This window comes from Macaca nemestrina, chromosome 5 (assembly GCF_043159975.1).
Source record: "Macaca nemestrina isolate mMacNem1 chromosome 5, mMacNem.hap1, whole genome shotgun sequence".
NCBI classification, from domain to species: domain Eukaryota; kingdom Metazoa; phylum Chordata; class Mammalia; order Primates; family Cercopithecidae; genus Macaca; species Macaca nemestrina.
The window spans coordinates 28,516,008-28,532,827 of NC_092129.1; the positions used below are offsets into that span (position 1 = coordinate 28,516,008).

The following is a 16,820-nucleotide window of genomic DNA, read 5'->3' on the forward strand; positions in this document are numbered from 1 at the left end:
CCTTCCTCTTTTAGTTATAAGACAACTCCAGCGGAAAACTAGGACAGCATGTTCTCTATTTATAGTAGGGGAGGATGAAGTGGAAGGAAAAAAGGACACCTTTCAAGTCCTTAAACATCTTTCCTTTTGTCTGATTGACTCCATCCTGGACCAAAATCAGTAATAGGGAATACTATGAGCCAATTTGCTAAGTAGCATCACCACTTAGAGCTGGAAATGCAATTGATAACAAAATGAAGTGAGTTCTTTAGAAAAGAGGAAAGAAGAAATGCATGTTGGGTAAGCAGCCATCAGTGTTTATTTCAATCCAAGGCCTTATGTAAAAAATAGTACAAACCACTTTATATCCATTAGGATGGCTATTATTAAAAAAACAAAACAAAAAATACAACAAACCCAGAAAGTATGAAGTGTGGGCTAGCATGGGGAGAAATTGGAACACTCATGCATTGCTGATGAGAATATGAAAGAGATAGTTACTATGGAAAGCAGTTTGGCAGTTTCTCAAACAGTTAAGCATAGAATTACCAGCAATTCCCCTTATAGATATATACTTATAAGAATTGAAAACAGGGACTCAAACAAATACCTATATACCAATGTTCATAGTAGGTAAAATAGGTACTCAGAATAGCCTAAATTTGGGGAACAGCCCCAGTGGCCATCAACAGATGATGGATGGACAAACAAAATGTGGTGTATGCATACAATGGGATGCCATTTAACCCTAAAAAGGAATGAAATTTTCTTACATGCTACAACATGGATGAACCTTGAAAACATTTGCCAAGTGAAAAAATCCAGATACAGAAGGACAAATGTATGATTACACTTTATAGAGTGACTAGAACAGGCAAATTAGTAGAGGGACAGAAAATAGAATAGAGGTTTCCAGAGACTGTGGGGTTGGGCAAATTGAGAGTTGTTTAATGGGTACAGAGTTTCTGCTGGAGATCATGAAAAAGTTCAGGAAATATTGGGGATGATGATACAACACTGTGAATGTATTTATTGCTATTAAAATGTAAACATAAATGATTAAAATGGTATATCTTACGTCTATTTTACTGCACACAAAAAGCAATGTAGAGCCAACTGGAGATCATGTACTGGTAACACCAAGAGCTTGGAAATAAGATACAAGAATCAATAAATTAGTGTCTCTTCACTCTTGTTTTTCCTTACTCCTGCATACCAAGGGAAAGTGGAACTGACTTTGAACTGTGGGTCGAATGTTGTTCAGCAATACTTAGTGATCTAACTTCTAAAGACCAGTGCCCAAACATTGGTGCTTATTCCCCACAGGAAACTGGGTCTGTTTAGCTGTGTTAAGTTCTGATAAACTGACTGACTACAGCCATTCTTTTAAAACAAAATGTAACCGCAATTATAAGCTTTAGCAATAAACAAAGGGCCAGATGAGCTACATTGTTCTACGTGTTTCTAGTCTTCGTCTTTATTCTCAGATTTTCTCGTCAACAAACCAATAAGCTAAAGGTTGGAGTATGTGGTGCCAAATTTCTATTTCTTGCTTTACTTTTTTTGAAAGAAATAAAGAATAGATATTAAAATAGAGATGAAAATAGCCTTATTATTGGTTGTCAAGCGTTTACTCCATGGAGCAGGGCTCTGATAAATGACATGAAAGAGTGAGGCTCATACCTAAAACCTAGTTATGCTTTTATCTCCTTTGGAGCAGATCTGTGGATGAGGTCAGTTTTTCAGGACAAATTTAATCAGCCTCACCTTTTCAGTCTCAGAGAACCTGGAAGAGAGAGAAAATGGTGTTTGTTTATTTTCTCAGAGAAAGAGAAAATGGGGAGGTCCTCCCCAAGTGTGCCTAAAAGTAAAATAAAGTGAGGGCTCCATTACACCTGAACACAGGCAGGTCAAACTGCATTACATACTTGGCCATAGCCACACATGTACAATGCCCTTTAACACGTGAATCTGGATCATTTACTAACAAAACATGATTCAATGACTGTATTAGTCCATTCTCATGCTGCTGTGAAGAAATAGGCAAGACTTGTTAATTTATAAAGAAAAGAGGTTTAATCGACTCCATTCCACATGGCTGGGGAGGCCTCAGAGAACTTAAAATCATGGCAGAAGGCACTTCTTCACAGGGCGGCAGGAGAGAGAATGAGTGCAGGCAGTGGAAATGCCAAATGCCTATAAAATCATCAGCTCTTGTGAGACTCACTATCATGAGAACAGCATGGGGGAACCACCCCCACGATCCAATTACCTCACCCTAGTCCCACCTTTGACATGTGGGGATTATTATAATTCAAGATGAGATTTGCGTGGGGACACAGAGCCAAACCATATCAATGACTATCAGGTTTTCTGCAATCAGATTAGCTGCTCCTCCTTCCTTGGGGAGGAAGGAACATATTTTTAAAATATTCATGGAGTGGGGATGGAAACAAATGTGGATTTGTATCTAACAGTTAAATTCATAATTTGTGGGAAGTGGTCATACAGATTAGCATGTGCAGATGCCAGTCAGTCTGGTGAGGGAGTTCTCCACCCCAGTCTGTATTCTTGTTCAGCACCGTCCTAAGGGTGAGGGTCAGATGCCATTTACCTCAAATTTCTTGCCTTGATATTGATTGAGCTCAATCATCAAGTATTTTTTTTCTGAAGTAAAGTTGGGCAACAAGCAGAAGGGAAAATAAATTGAAATTCTGTGATACTAAATAGAAAATAACTAAATGAATTTTAAACCTTTCTGTTGGATATGGGACATTCTTGCCTCTGTTTTCAAATAATTGGTATATAAAATTTTTAGCTCTTATTGCTCTTTCACTGAAGCTCATTAATATAGGATGATGACTTGCTCCATGAACTTGTGTCAGTTCATACTTCTTTTTCCTTATTGTGTTGAAAACTCAAAGGAATGTACAATATTATAGAATTTATATATATTTTAAGACAAGGTCTCACCCTGTGACCTAGGTTGGAGTACAGTGGTGCAATTATATTTCATTGTAGCCTTGAACTGCTGGACTCACATTATCCTCCTGTCCCAGCCTCCCAAGCAGCCAGGACTGCAGGTTCTCACCACTGTGCCTGGCTAATTAAAAACATTTTTCTTTTGTAGAGATGGGGTCTTGCTACCTTTCCCAGGCTGGTCTAGAACTTATGGCCTCAAGCAACCCTTCTTCCTCGCCCTCCTATAATGGTAGGATTAAAGTCATGAGCAACCACGCCTAGCCTAATATAGAATCTTAAAGCTATAAAAGATAACAACTCTGGTCTTGTTGATCTACTCATTTTAAAGGATTAGGCAATTGAGGCAATTGATGCCTGCAGCTTGTAAGTGACATGTTCAGTGTCCTGTGGCTGTATAGTGGTAGAGCAAAGCTCAGGGCTTATGTTATTTGTCCTTTTTAATTAGAATTTATTTAAATATTCAAATAAAAGGCAGCCATGAAACCTTAAAAATACAGATCTATAATGTGATAAGATTACCCCCAACCCTTGGCTCTCATGCCCGTGTTATCCCTGTAAGATGTCTGGCAGGGATTATTCCAGAGGGAGTAGGCCTATTTGGCAAGGGCCTCAGTTCACAGAAGGCCCAGTGTCTTAAATTTAGACTTTTGAGCTTCTCTCTATAGGAGGTTCGTTAGTCCCAGGGATTAACTGATGGATTTAGAGAAGATTTAGAGAAGAATTTAGGTTCATTTACTCTAAACTTTTAAACTCAAGTTTCTTCTGAATTTTATAATTTTGTTTGTGTACTACAAGTATATGTCCTGTTGTTTTTAAATTAAAAGTGTTTATGTGTTTAAATGTAGACATATAATGTTTATTTACATTTTTAAACCTCTGGCATTTTTTTCAGTTCTTTATGTTTCAGGTGTCTCAAAAATGGACAGTGCTGGGATATCTCTCGAGCCCTGAGCTATCCTGTTCATGGCTGGTGACTGCAAAGCCTGCATTGCCAGGCAGAAGCTGCTCACTGTGGGCCAGTGAGTGCCACTGTTTGATAGCTCTCGTTGTTGGAAATTTGAGCTTTTCAGATCCTAGCCTTCTGAATCCTTACAGGCTTTTGGAGTTACTCAGTACTCAAGAATAACTGAACAAAATCTAGAAACCATTATGTTGACAGAGAAACGGAAGAGACAAATGGCAGTGAAGAGCACAGATTGTGAAGGTTAGAGAAGGTGTACTGGATGGGGCATAGATTAGCTGTCGAAGTTTTTAAAGGATCTGTAAAACCTGAGAAGCATTCAAGGGAGGAGATGAGGCAGAAGCTACCAGGAAAAACAAAGCAGAGGAAAAAAGGGAAGAGTGGGCAAGGAAGAGCAGCAATCATGGAGAAAGAGGACGAGTGAGAGGGACAGCTCTTGGGTGACTTTCCGGGAGATAAAACTGAGAACCCTGGATCATTAGTCATTTATATCCCGAGATTCTCTAAAGGAAACTCACGTCTCTACAATGAGTATCTGAATGTGGGGAAGGGGCAGGGGATAGAGGAGGAGATTCCCCTGAACTCAACCTCTAAGGGCAATCAAAAGCCATGACAACCGTAGCAGTTCAGCACACTACACAAGGGGAATTTGGCTGTGTTTTCATACCATTATAATGTATCCGTCAAGCTAAGTTGATTGAAAGAAAAGATCCTCTCAAGTTACCTCGGAAAAAGATGTATTTTAAAGAAATACACAGACCGGAATTGGATCTATAGCATCCTAGATGCTCAAGACATCTATAGGGATTGATGGGTTTCTCTTGCCCCAGTTCCTACTCCTCCCCTACACCCATCTTTTTTTTCCCTTTCCTGCCCCTCTGTCCTAGTGTTCTGCTGCCTCCTCGTTCTTACACTCTCCTTCCCTTTCTTCTCTTTCCTCAGTTCTCTCTCTCTCACACACACAGACACACACACACATACACACAGCAACAGCAGCAGCATCATCAGCAGCAGCAGCTCTTCTTGTGGTTCTCTTTGCCCATAGAGTTCATTGTTTTTCACTGCCAGCTGACTACATCCTCCTCCTCTCCATATCTTTTTGGGTCCCTCCCAATTTTGGATTACACATGGCATTATTTCACCACTAGGTTACTACTGACTGGCATAGTTTCTTGTTACTTCCCTTGATATATTTTGAAAACAAAGAATCCAGCTGGCTTAGCTCACTCTTTCAGGTCTACCCATAAGGTTCATCCTGTGCTATGAATCAGCTGTCCATCTATCTAGCGCTGATTCTCAGTCTACTCACCTAGGGTCAGGTTAGGGTCACAGGAACATGAAACGTGGATGCTTAGACAAAAAAGACTATAACTAAGGTCGGGAGTTAGCCGGAAGAGATCCTTTGACAGCTCTAATGCAAATGTAAGTTTGAAAGTATTATGAGATAGTAGATGCAAATGCAGTGAACAGAGCTGTGTTGTAGAATATGGTGTGGTACAACACAGATTCCAGACTTCATTTATAAAAGACAAGGCCAGAGGCATAAGAAAGTTACGTTAGCTATAAGAGAACAAACAAACATTGGACTTGAGAGGTTGATGAATCACTATAACATTCGTTCATCTCCCTTATATGATATCAAATCTTAGAAAGGCAGCTGTTCACAATTTTTTGTGTGTGTGCCTGGTAAATCATCTCAAGCTGCTGTGGATTCAATATCATGCATATGACAAAATTAGGCAAGTCAACTGTGTGTTACATGAGTGGTTCATTTCGCCTGATGTGCTATTACATTTGCAGCTGCATCTGCATCTCAGACACGTAACATTAACTGATGTTCATAATGATAACCCTGAGTCATTAAGGAAATGTTGTATTATGTCTGGTACAGTACACTTGAGAAGTAAAGAGATGAAATGGAGAAAGAACTGAAACTTACTGCATGCTTGCTGTATTGCAGATACTGAGAGAGATGAGCTACTTATGTTACTGCCCCTAAGCAACAGAATCCTGTGAGATAGGTACAGTTAACTTCATTCTACAACTGAGAAAAAACATGTTCAGATAAGGATATTTTCCAGATTTGAATTAGGAATCCAAATCCATCTTATTCTAAAATCTTTGCTCTCCCTTTATATCACCAGCCTGTTTGATTTTTTTTAGTAAGACATATTCAAGTCAGTATTTAAATGAGATAGCATTAGCTAGTCAGTGTTAGCTAGTCAAAGACTCAGACTGAAAATATCCACAAAAGAATGAAGAGAACTAATATTTGAGCGCATGACCATTCATGATGATTTATTCTCTGTGAGCTATGTATTATTATCCCCAAGTTATAAGTTAAGGAAATTCATTAAGGCAAAGTGACTTGCCCAAGGTTGCTCATTGAGAGAGATGTGGCTTGAATGTGTTTTTGTTTGTTTGTTTCTTTGTTTTGCAGGCTTCTTTTCTCAATCCACTATGTAAATATTAGTTTTCTTAAGTCAGTTCTGAGCTCCCTCATTTTCTTCTCCTTCAGTTTCCTTTTTTAGGGTAGTTTCAGATGTGAAGAGTCTGAAATGTATAACTTTAGATCCCACCTTGCTCTCAAGTTCCCTACAAAACTTAGATACATTTTTTTCATATACTGTGAAACACTGAAACTCAAAAGATACAATTTTTTCATTTCAACAGTCTCCAAGTATATCTGCAACCCCACACTTCTTGTCTAAATGAATGATCCCAATTACCCAAGCAAGAAATCTATGTATCATCCTACTTGAGTCAGTGGGTGCTGACTGGCCACCTCCTGTTGTCCTTGATATTAATCTCTTTCTTCCTCTTCCTCTACCACTTCTCTAATTTAAGCCAGTCCTAAACAATTGCAGTAGCTATATCAGTCTGCATTTCTCAATGCCATTAGAGTGAACTTCCTATTGAATAATTTTAATCATACACTTTCTTGCTCTTAGTTCTTCAGTGATCCCCATAGCTAAAAGCAAAGCATCCACCGCTTTGCACAGTAGTACTCATAACCCTTCATGACCTGGTCTCTGTTTGCTACTTATTCCCACCTTCATGATGATGTAGCAATTTTTACATACTTATGGCGCTCCCTGGACACACCGAACACTGTCAAAGTTTTCTAACTTTGCCTATAATGTTTCCTTCACCTGCTGGTTTACCACATTATTCATCAAGCATCCTCTCAAATGCTTTTTGATTATTAAGTCTTTCCATCTGTTTTTCAGGGCTGCTATGACTATTTGCACTTCAAATACAGCAGGTGTCTTAGTTTACTGTAATCACACATGGATTTTTGCTCCTTGAACTGATAACACTGGGCTGAGATACAGTGTGCACTGGGATGGACGTACTGCCCTTTGTGGCTGGCATGCTTTCTGATTAATTGTGTATCTGTTATGAGTGGTTGGTGTTTGTGCCAAGCAGTTGTTCAATATCTTGAATATCATCTCCAGCTTACTACCAAGCAATGTCTAGCATAGAGAGGGTGCTCATAAATACCTGTTGATTCTTGAATTATGAATGAATTGATGTCTGAGTTATGGCTGGCTTCAACTTATCCTCTTCCCTTCACTGCCTCTGGCTGTACTACACTGAGCCGGTTGAGTTTCTGTAACATATCTGCCTAGGCTGGTTCTGTACTGTAGCAAAACAAAGAATAAATGTATTTTGTGAAGAGCTTTCACATATGTGCAGAAAGTTTGCATGTCCCATTGAAGCTTCATTCCTAACAAACAAAATATCCTCACTTTCATCAATGATTTTCAAAGTCTCCTTACTGCTCATAGATGTCCTCTAATCATACAAATTTCTACTTACTGCACAATAATGAGAACTAAGAAAAATAATCCAGATATGATCTCATCATTGCACGATGAATTATGATGATTAGATCCTGTGATTTGGAAGGCCACTGGCAGACACTGATACAGGCTTAATGACACAGGCTTCCTTCACAGCCATATCACCTTGAGCTTGTGCTCACTTGAAGTCTGGGATTTTACTTTACTTTTTCCACATGAGCTGCCATCACATCAGATATGTCCTGGCCCATTAAAAAATAAATTTGTACTTCTGATTATCTCATTCTGTCTACCGCTTTGCCCCTCATCCTGGTTTAGGATTTTCTGCTGTTTGACAATTGTGCTTTTGATATCTTTCTTACAAATTATGGATGAAAATACACAAGCAGCAGAGCAAATTTCAGAGTCCCATGTTACACCACTTTTCCACCAGCTTCAGAGTGATTTATTAATCAACATTGTTTGGGTGCAAAATGTCCGGATGTAGATTCCTGGATCCAGGGTTTTTTTTGTTTTGTTTTTTTCCTTCTATCTAATTCCCCTGCTTTGTCCACAAGATATAATTAGAAACCTGAATGGCTCGCTTAAATTAATGAGTGCCAGGCCTGTATAGTTTATTTAATCTATTAATTTCCAGCCCTTATTAGGAAGTCATCATCATCATCACTGTCATCATTCATCTATTGAAATCAAGTTACCAAAGTAAATTCCCGTCTTTGGTGTTAGCTGGATCCAAGTCCTATATCTGAGTGACTTTTAACTTAGATTCACCTCCAGTACCATGGTCTGGAAGGACCAGGTTCTCCCCAGGCTTCCTCCTGCGTGCTCGGGCTTCCCCTGTTAGCCTCTATGCCTCTGTCTTCTCTCAGCTGCCTTCATAACCTTAGCCGCAAACTGAAGACTTTTTGTGGTGAAAACCATTCAGACTAAGCCTTCCGTGAGTGTTTCAGGTCCTGTAAAGACGGATGTGCACAGAGGTGGGTCAAATTAGTTTTTGTGCAGACTTCTGCCCTTTGTTGGCTCTTTAAGGGACTTTAAGCCGTAAGAATAAATCTGTATCTGTATGATAGGCATTGGTCTCATTTTGCATATAATGTTGCTAAACTGAAGCTTAGGCAGATAAATTGGCTTTGGCCAAGATCCATGACTACTGAGTTGTCAGGGTGAAATTTTAATACAGGTTTAAGACTCAGAGGCTCACACTTGAGCCATTAAATTAACTCATCCTGTTATCTTGTGAGCACAGATTACCTTCCTTCCTTCCCTCTTTTCTTCCTCTTTATTCCCTTCATTTTCTTTCCTTTTCTTTTTTGCTCACCTTATCTCCTTTCTCCCGTCTCTCTTTCTCCCTAACCTCATCCTCCTTCTATTTTTTTTTTTTTTCTCAGAATTCATGATCACAGTACAGTTCTTGCAGCGCCACGGGATGCTATTTATTTTAACCTCGGATTGATAGTTTACCTCACAAGCCAACCTGGATTTGTCCAGAAAACTAGTCTCTTTATTTTATTTATAGCAGATATAATCTTCACCCACCTCATCCACTGGTAAATGGAAGAAAAAACACTACCTACAGGTCAAATTGGATCTCAAGTTTAGTCCATCTGAGGATGCAAGCAGCCCCTTCTGAAATGACAGGCTCTCAGAGAGCTTTCTCTTTTCTTGCTTCTCTCCCTCAAGGGTGTCCTGGTCTGGGAGAGGTGGGGATTGTGGCTTACGCGTCTTTACAACACTGGGAGTGGGGGTCTGCTGGCCTTTGGCAGGCCCTTGTTCAGCATATACCTGTTGAACACACACACACAGCCTCTGTTGGGTCACCTGATCCCTTCAGTATGAGTCCTGGGCTGGGGGCACTGTCAGCTTGGAATTTTCACTTCACTAGAACTGAGCCAAGCATGGGAGTGTCAGCCCGGCATCTCTCTCTGACCCTGATGCTCCACCTGCTTAGCGAGGCTGGGCTTACCTGTTGGCCTGGAACCATCAACCCAATGGTCCCCCTCACAGTGCTAGGTAGCATGTATAGGAAAGAGGCCCCTGGCCTGGGTTCACCCCTTGTACACAAAAGCCCTCAAATTAGAAATCAGAACATATGTTCTCTCACCGTTTTTTCATATACCTTCCAATAAATCTTACACGATAAAAAACGGTCTGGGCGCGGTGGCTCATGCCTGTAATCCCAGTACTTTGGGAGGCTGAGGCGGGCGGATCATGAAGTCAGGAGATCGAGACCATCCTGGTCAACATGGTGAAACCCTGTCTCTACTAAAAATACAAAATAAAATAAAATAAAATAAAATTAACTGAGTGTGGTGGCACGTGCCTATAGTCCCAGCTACTTCAGAGGCTGAGGTAGGAGAATTGCTTGAACCCAGGAGGTGGAGTTTGCAGTGAGCCAAGATCGTGCCACTGCACTCCAGGCTGGTGACAGAGCGAGACTCTGTCTCAAAAAATAACAATAATAAAATAAAAAAGAAAAAATGGACAAGGGAAAAATGGGCAAGGTTTTCTTACTGTCTCCAGATTAGTTTTTTTTTTTGTGTGTGTGTGTGTGTCTGTAGACAAATATTAGTGGTAGAAAGGGATATTTTCCTACAATCTGGTTAACCCCTGAGCTGGTGTCTTCAAGCTTAGTTTTTGACATACAAAGGAGGCAATGAAGAAATTTGGAGAATAGTTTCTCTAGAGATTGACTTTAAAAGCTTTTGGCTTGTTGCCTAATCATATTTTCATACCAGAAGCTGGCCATTTCTTCAGCTTTTCTCTTTGCAGGACACCTAAAACAAACCTTAATCAGTTCCTTTGCAGATGGTTACCTCAGACTGGTTAGGATCAGCAAAAGAAGATTAAAAATACTTAAAATAGCCCCCTTCAATAAAAGATGGGATATATTTACAGTGTTTACTTTTGCATTTGATTTAATTTGAGATTTTCTTGGAGAAGATGGAAGAAATAAAGAGCAGTTAAGAGGTTACATTTTTGATTTCCCATGCGTTATCATTCCATCGTCCTCTAACCCATGTCTATTGCATCCTTGGTTGTCATCTTCTAAAAGTTGTCTTTTGTGTTGATATTATTGTCGTTAGTATTTTTAAATAAGTCTCAGTTCATTTTGAACTATAATCTCCATAGAAGAACCACCAGCTTCTAATTTTATTTGTTTATTCTTTGTTTTGTGTTCCTGTCCCTTTCTTGGCCATATTTTCATGCTAATTTTTTTTTATAAAGCAGCCAGTGAAGTAGCACTGTTTTTGTTTGTTGTTATTGCTGTTTTAGTGATTTCATATTTTTCTCTTTAGGATTATTTTTAATTAAATATTTATATTTGAGGTTTTGGAAACACTTCACTATATTTGTTTTAGAGCCTCAATGGCAGGATCCAATTTAATATTTCTTGATGTTTTTGAAATATTTCATAAATTCCAGAATAAGTGACTCAGTATACCAAGTGCTTTCTTTGCTTTTTGTTTCCCTCTAATTTCAACATGGAATGGTATTATTATTCTAAGATTCCTGTCACTGCCACAAAAATGAAACAATGTTTCCTTTGGGTCAGAAGTAAATTTATGGTAGACATTTCCCTTCTGGCTCCCTCTACATATCAGTCATTTTTCTGCAAAGAAAGTGAAAATTTATTGCATGGGAAACTTTGAAACATCACACAGTTCTCTTGTGTGTGGTCATATTTTATGGCTTTGAGTGGGGACTTTTGTTCATTCCCATATTATGAGCAACAGACTGTTATTATAACTCGTCTAACACAAGAGTTTCCACGGTAATACTAATTGGAAATTTTAGAGAGTTGAGAAAGTGTAGCTTAAATTGATCTTTAATTAGTGCAATTCCTTCTTTACCCTGAGACATGAAGACTTTAAAATGAAGACTTTAAATAAGGAGGCTGATACTTATTTTCTTAGTATGGTGCTAGTTATGTAAAATAAAGTTTTGTTTTAATGGGTTGTTAGAGAAATTTTAGTGAAATAAGAATAATTCAGAATAATCTGTCTCTGTAGAAGCATAGCCTCAGATTTATGGTCTGGAAATCTAGGAGGGTGGCATGTCATTTAAATATTGAAGGGCATAACTTATCAAATGATATGTCAGGTACAAAAATGGCCTTGTAAAAATGATGACTTTATTGGGGGAGGAAGTAAGGCATTTAGTGAACATACTATATAGACTCACATTTGGGAATCAATACAACTACAGGAAACCACCTTACTTGGACTGGATGGATTTGATCGTGGAAATGAGTGGCCTGTGGGGATGGAAGTTTTTGTGTTTACATAGGTTTATGCATCAGAAGTTGACATTGTCTAAAAAAATCAAAATAGAAAAGGCTAAAAAAAGTTTCATTTTATTTTGCTTTAAAACAAAAATTCCTATGTCTAGTGTGATATAGGTGGTTCAACTACTTCATTATCTACATATTGACATTAATAGTTGCATGACTATTTTCATATTAAATGTTATCCAAAAAGTATGACCCACCTAATATTGTTATTGAAACACCATTTCCACTCACGCAATTAATCCTAATTAAACATTAGCACAAAATTTGGAAGATCAGAAAGTTGTTAGTACCATCTTGAATCTTATGATTGCAGAATTAATTTAACAACCCGGTTTGGGCATAATACATTCCAAAAAAAGATTTAAAGAAGCATCAATTTATTCAGAAGGGTTATATCTGCTTCATATGCATTCTTCAGTGGTATTCAGGAAACAGCTGTCAGAAAAATTATAAAAATACATGATAAACAAAACCAACTCATATTTTTAATTGATTTTAATATAGCTTCATCTAGGCAGCATAATGCTCTTCACTGATAGTAGAGTGAATAATATGAATGCAATTACTTAGCAATTCACCATGACTTAAAAATATACAGTGCCTTAATCTATTACTAATATAGTGTAATGTCCAAAGTAGCAAATTATTGGTGGGAACTATTGAAGATCAGCTGGTAGTTAGTCATACTACTTTGTTCAAATTTAATTTCAAGAAACAAAGAAGGAGACATGACTACTGGTAGTAACAACAATGAATTATGGGAAACTACCACTGAATCATTTATTGATTGATAGTGAGTGAAAGTCATTATTCTCTGATGGCTGTTTGAACAGCTAATGTGAAACGATGCAGCTGATGTCTATCACAAAACCTCTGCCATATTAGCTGTTTCCTAATTGTCGCTTTTATTTTTTGCAGCAGAAATTGGAGCATGGGGGAAGAGCCGTGAATCTAAATTTGTTTTTTGTTGTTGTTTTTTGCTGATGGAGAAAGTGCTTCTCAGTTTTAAATTCCTACCAAAATAAGAGGGAAGGAATTTTATTTAGTTACCTGAAGCAATGTTAGATATTAAATGATAAAGACTATCAAGACTCCTCCATTTTATGGTATGCTTTATAATATTCAACATTCAAAGTTAGCACAGCCTTTTCTATATTCAGGTGTTACTATCTACCAGATAGAGCAAGAGAAAGTTGACTCTGGCCACTATCATTACCATTTATTTCTCTCTTATCCAAACTTAGCCCCCTTTTTTTTTCTCCATAGCAATTGGCTAGAGTCCTCTTGAAGTCTGTATTGCCAACCATAAGCTGTCAGGAGTACAGTAAGTTTTCAAGATAGGATTCGTAAGGTAGACCTAATTATCTTCTTATTTTGGATACTGGGAATATGCAGTGGATATAACCAAAATTTAGTAATATTATTTGCCTAATTTTTAACTTGGTTAATAAACCCTGATTTAGTTACACTATCAATAGGATGAAAACCCTTGCCTTGAAAATTGTCAGCTGTTGTTTTTACCATTGAACTGTACAAAGCCCTTCCAGTCTATTATATGCATTTTTTTTTTTTTTTCCTAAAGAAAACAAGAAATGATCAGCTGGGAGCGGTGGCTTACGCCTGTAATCCCAGCACTTTGGGAGGCCAAGGCAGGCAGATCACCTGAGGTCGGGAGTTTGAGACCAGCCTGACCAACAAGAAGAAACCCTGTCTCTACTAAAAATACAAAAAAAATGTAGTCAGGCGTGGTGGTACATTCCTGTAATCTCAGCTACTCGGGAGACTGAGGCAGGAGAATCGCTTAAACCTGGGAGGCGGAGGTTGCAGTGAGCCGAGATTGCACCATTGCACTCCAGCCTGGGCAATAAGAGCGAAACTCTGTCTCAAAAAAGAAAGAAATGATCAATTAAGTGTGTCTGATTTAGGAACTGAATGTTGATAACTTGCTTTCAGATTCACTCCATAATGGAAGTTTATAAAAATGTCAACCAGTTATCAGGGCATAATGTCAGGCCATCTTTGTGTTCTTCTTGTCTTCCAACAGATCAGATGTCTATCATCTTCCTGCTTTGTGTGCAGATTTGGCCACTATCATAATCATAGTACAGTAGATTTGCCTAATGGTTGTTTCCCAGGTTACCCTCTCAGACTTTTGCAATGTTCAGCCTTGCTTTAATGATTTTTTTACAATGTACAAGTATGCTTAAATTGCAACACTGGATGTTTTTTCTCCAAAAGTGTTATATATGGAAGGGGAAGGGGATGAGAAAGAGCCTGTAATTAAATAGTTAATAGACTTTTAACTCAATGAACATGTCCATGAACCTGATACATATTTGTTTTGACATCTCAAAAATGGTATTCTAAATGGCTTAACTTAGTTGATGATTAGCAAGTCTCCATCTAAAATTTTCAGTCAAATATTTCTCTCCCTCACTTGGATGTAAGCCTAACTAGCTGAGCTGGGGGTGAGAAGGACAGAATGAGTTGGTGTGGGCAGCCTGGTTTGAGTTCTTTTTGGATTGTGTGTTGTAAATCTTAATCCTCTGGGCTCAAATGACCAGTATTGTATTTTTCAGAAATCAATAATCATCAAATTAATCACTATTCATTTATATGTGAATAATTGCACACTGAAGAGGCTAATTACTATTCTATAATATTGAGAAAAACTAGAAAATGGAAAATTGCTAAGAAAATTTATCCATTCCTTTTGCAAAAAAATGTTGGGTTTTGTCAAGAATGTGAAAAGTCTGAAATTTTACCCTACTTTCAGGCAAACAATTTAGCCTTCCACAGTTTCATGGCAGATGCTGGCAGAAGACATGATACTCCTGGATCAGAGACAAAGACTTCATTACAGCACAGCAAGCAAAACGAACTCCCTTATCTCTCCCAGTGCTTTGGGGATGACATAGATGGGACTCAGTGGATACGGTGCAATTAGTGGGTTTGCATCACAGCTGAGGAATCCTAAGTTTAGGAAACCTGAATGTTTTGTAAGGTATGACAGACAAATCTGCCTGAACTTTGCTCTGAAGAGAACCACTATCTTTCTGATATTGGACCATAAACAATGCTGCCCCTACTGTCTGTTTTCATGGGAGACACTAACTCTATATTCCCAGCCTGTTTACTATCAAAACATTATTGAAAATAGTTCAGAACAAAAGCATAGTTAGTATATTTGCTCTCAATATGTACAGAAATGTGAGAGACCTATAGAGGTCTAGTTCTAATGTACCTAATGTACACTGTGAACTGTGATAGTTTATGGGTAAAATGATGAAAGGACCGACAGGCCTATTGATGAGCTTGCATAATGTGTATATTCTGACTCAGATAAAAAAAGAGAATATCTAGGCTGGGCATCGTGGCTCATGCCTGTAATCCCAGCACTTTGGGAGGCCGAGGCGGGTGGATCACGAGGCCAGGAGATCGAGACCATTCTGACTAACACGGTGGAAGTCTGTCTCTACTAAAAGTACAAAAAATTAGCCGGGCGTGGTGGTGTGCGGCTGTAGTGCTGGCCATGCCCTAGGCTGAGGCAGGAGAATGGCGGGAACCCGGAGGGGGAGCTTGCAGTGAGCTGAGATGGTGCCGCTGCACTCCAGCCTGGGCGACAGAGCGAGACTCTTATCTCAAAAAAAAAAAAAAAAAAAAAGATATCTGGGAAACACTACCAATGGGGATGGAAGTGAGCCAGTTTTACCAGTAAAATCTTCTAAATAGTGTAACTAAGACAGGAATCTCATTAGTCCTAGATTGAATTGATGCATGCTGCGATACATCAAGCTGAAAAGTATTATTAATCTTTGATTCTACATAAAATATGTATTTTGACCTAATAGTGTTAGTTTAATGTGTATGTCATATATATAGGTACCAGATTAAGATGGATTTTGGGCTTGTTTTGTGCCTTTTCAAGCAGTATAGTTTTTAAAAACAAATTATACATGTAGTTGTGATTTTCTTTTAACATTCTATGTTAAGATGAAATATGCTGGAATTAAAAACCCATTATGAGAAAGAGTAAGTTTGAATATTTCTCCAGTTAAATAGTAATAAATGTTTGTAAAATTTTCCTTGATCTCATGTTTCCAGGTTACTATTTTAAAATTTGTTTGGCCTTTGCATAATCCTTCATTGACTTTGGTAAATTATATCCTAGTGCAATTATCCACCTTCATTAGCACCACTTTCTTCTTACTTTTTTTTTTTTTTTTTTTTTTTTTTTTTTTGCTTTTGAGACAGGGTCTTACTCTTTTGACAGGCTGGAGTACAGTGGTGCGATCATGGCTCACTGGCTCACTGCAGTCTCGACTTCCTGGGCTCAGGCAATTCTCCAACCTCAGCGTCCCGAGTAGCTGGGACTACAGGCGTGCGTCATCACGTCCAGCTAATTTTTTCATAGTTTTTGTAGAGACAGGGTTTCGCCATGTTGCACAGGCTAGTCTTGAGCTCCTTGGCTCAAGCAATCTGCCTGCCTCAGCCTCGCAAAGTGCTGGGAATACAGGCATGAGCCACCACGCCTAGCCTGTTAGTACCACTTTCTAAATGCAAGATAAAAACCTTATCTTTGCCTAAAAAATCTTCATTACCATATTTCTTTAATAAGACTTTTATCATCTACTGTAGTATCTGTCTCTGTTATATGAAGTTTTACAGTAAAATTTCATATATGCCATTTGGTGGGTTACTATGGAAAATTTTATCTGATGAAAAAATTGTCCATCAAACTACTTTACAATAACATCTCATTTATAAACATCATTCAGATTTATTGAATGATGTATTATTC

At 38.3% G+C, this 16,820-nt stretch overlaps 1 protein-coding gene across 6 annotated transcripts in view; it reads left to right on the forward strand.

The window, feature by feature from the left end:
* The window catches only part of LOC105465543 (sodium/potassium transporting ATPase interacting 2), a 1,022,956-nt gene that overhangs the window by 89,871 nt on the left and 916,265 nt on the right, over nt 1-16,820 (forward strand). The gene's annotated exons all lie outside the window — the stretch shown is intronic.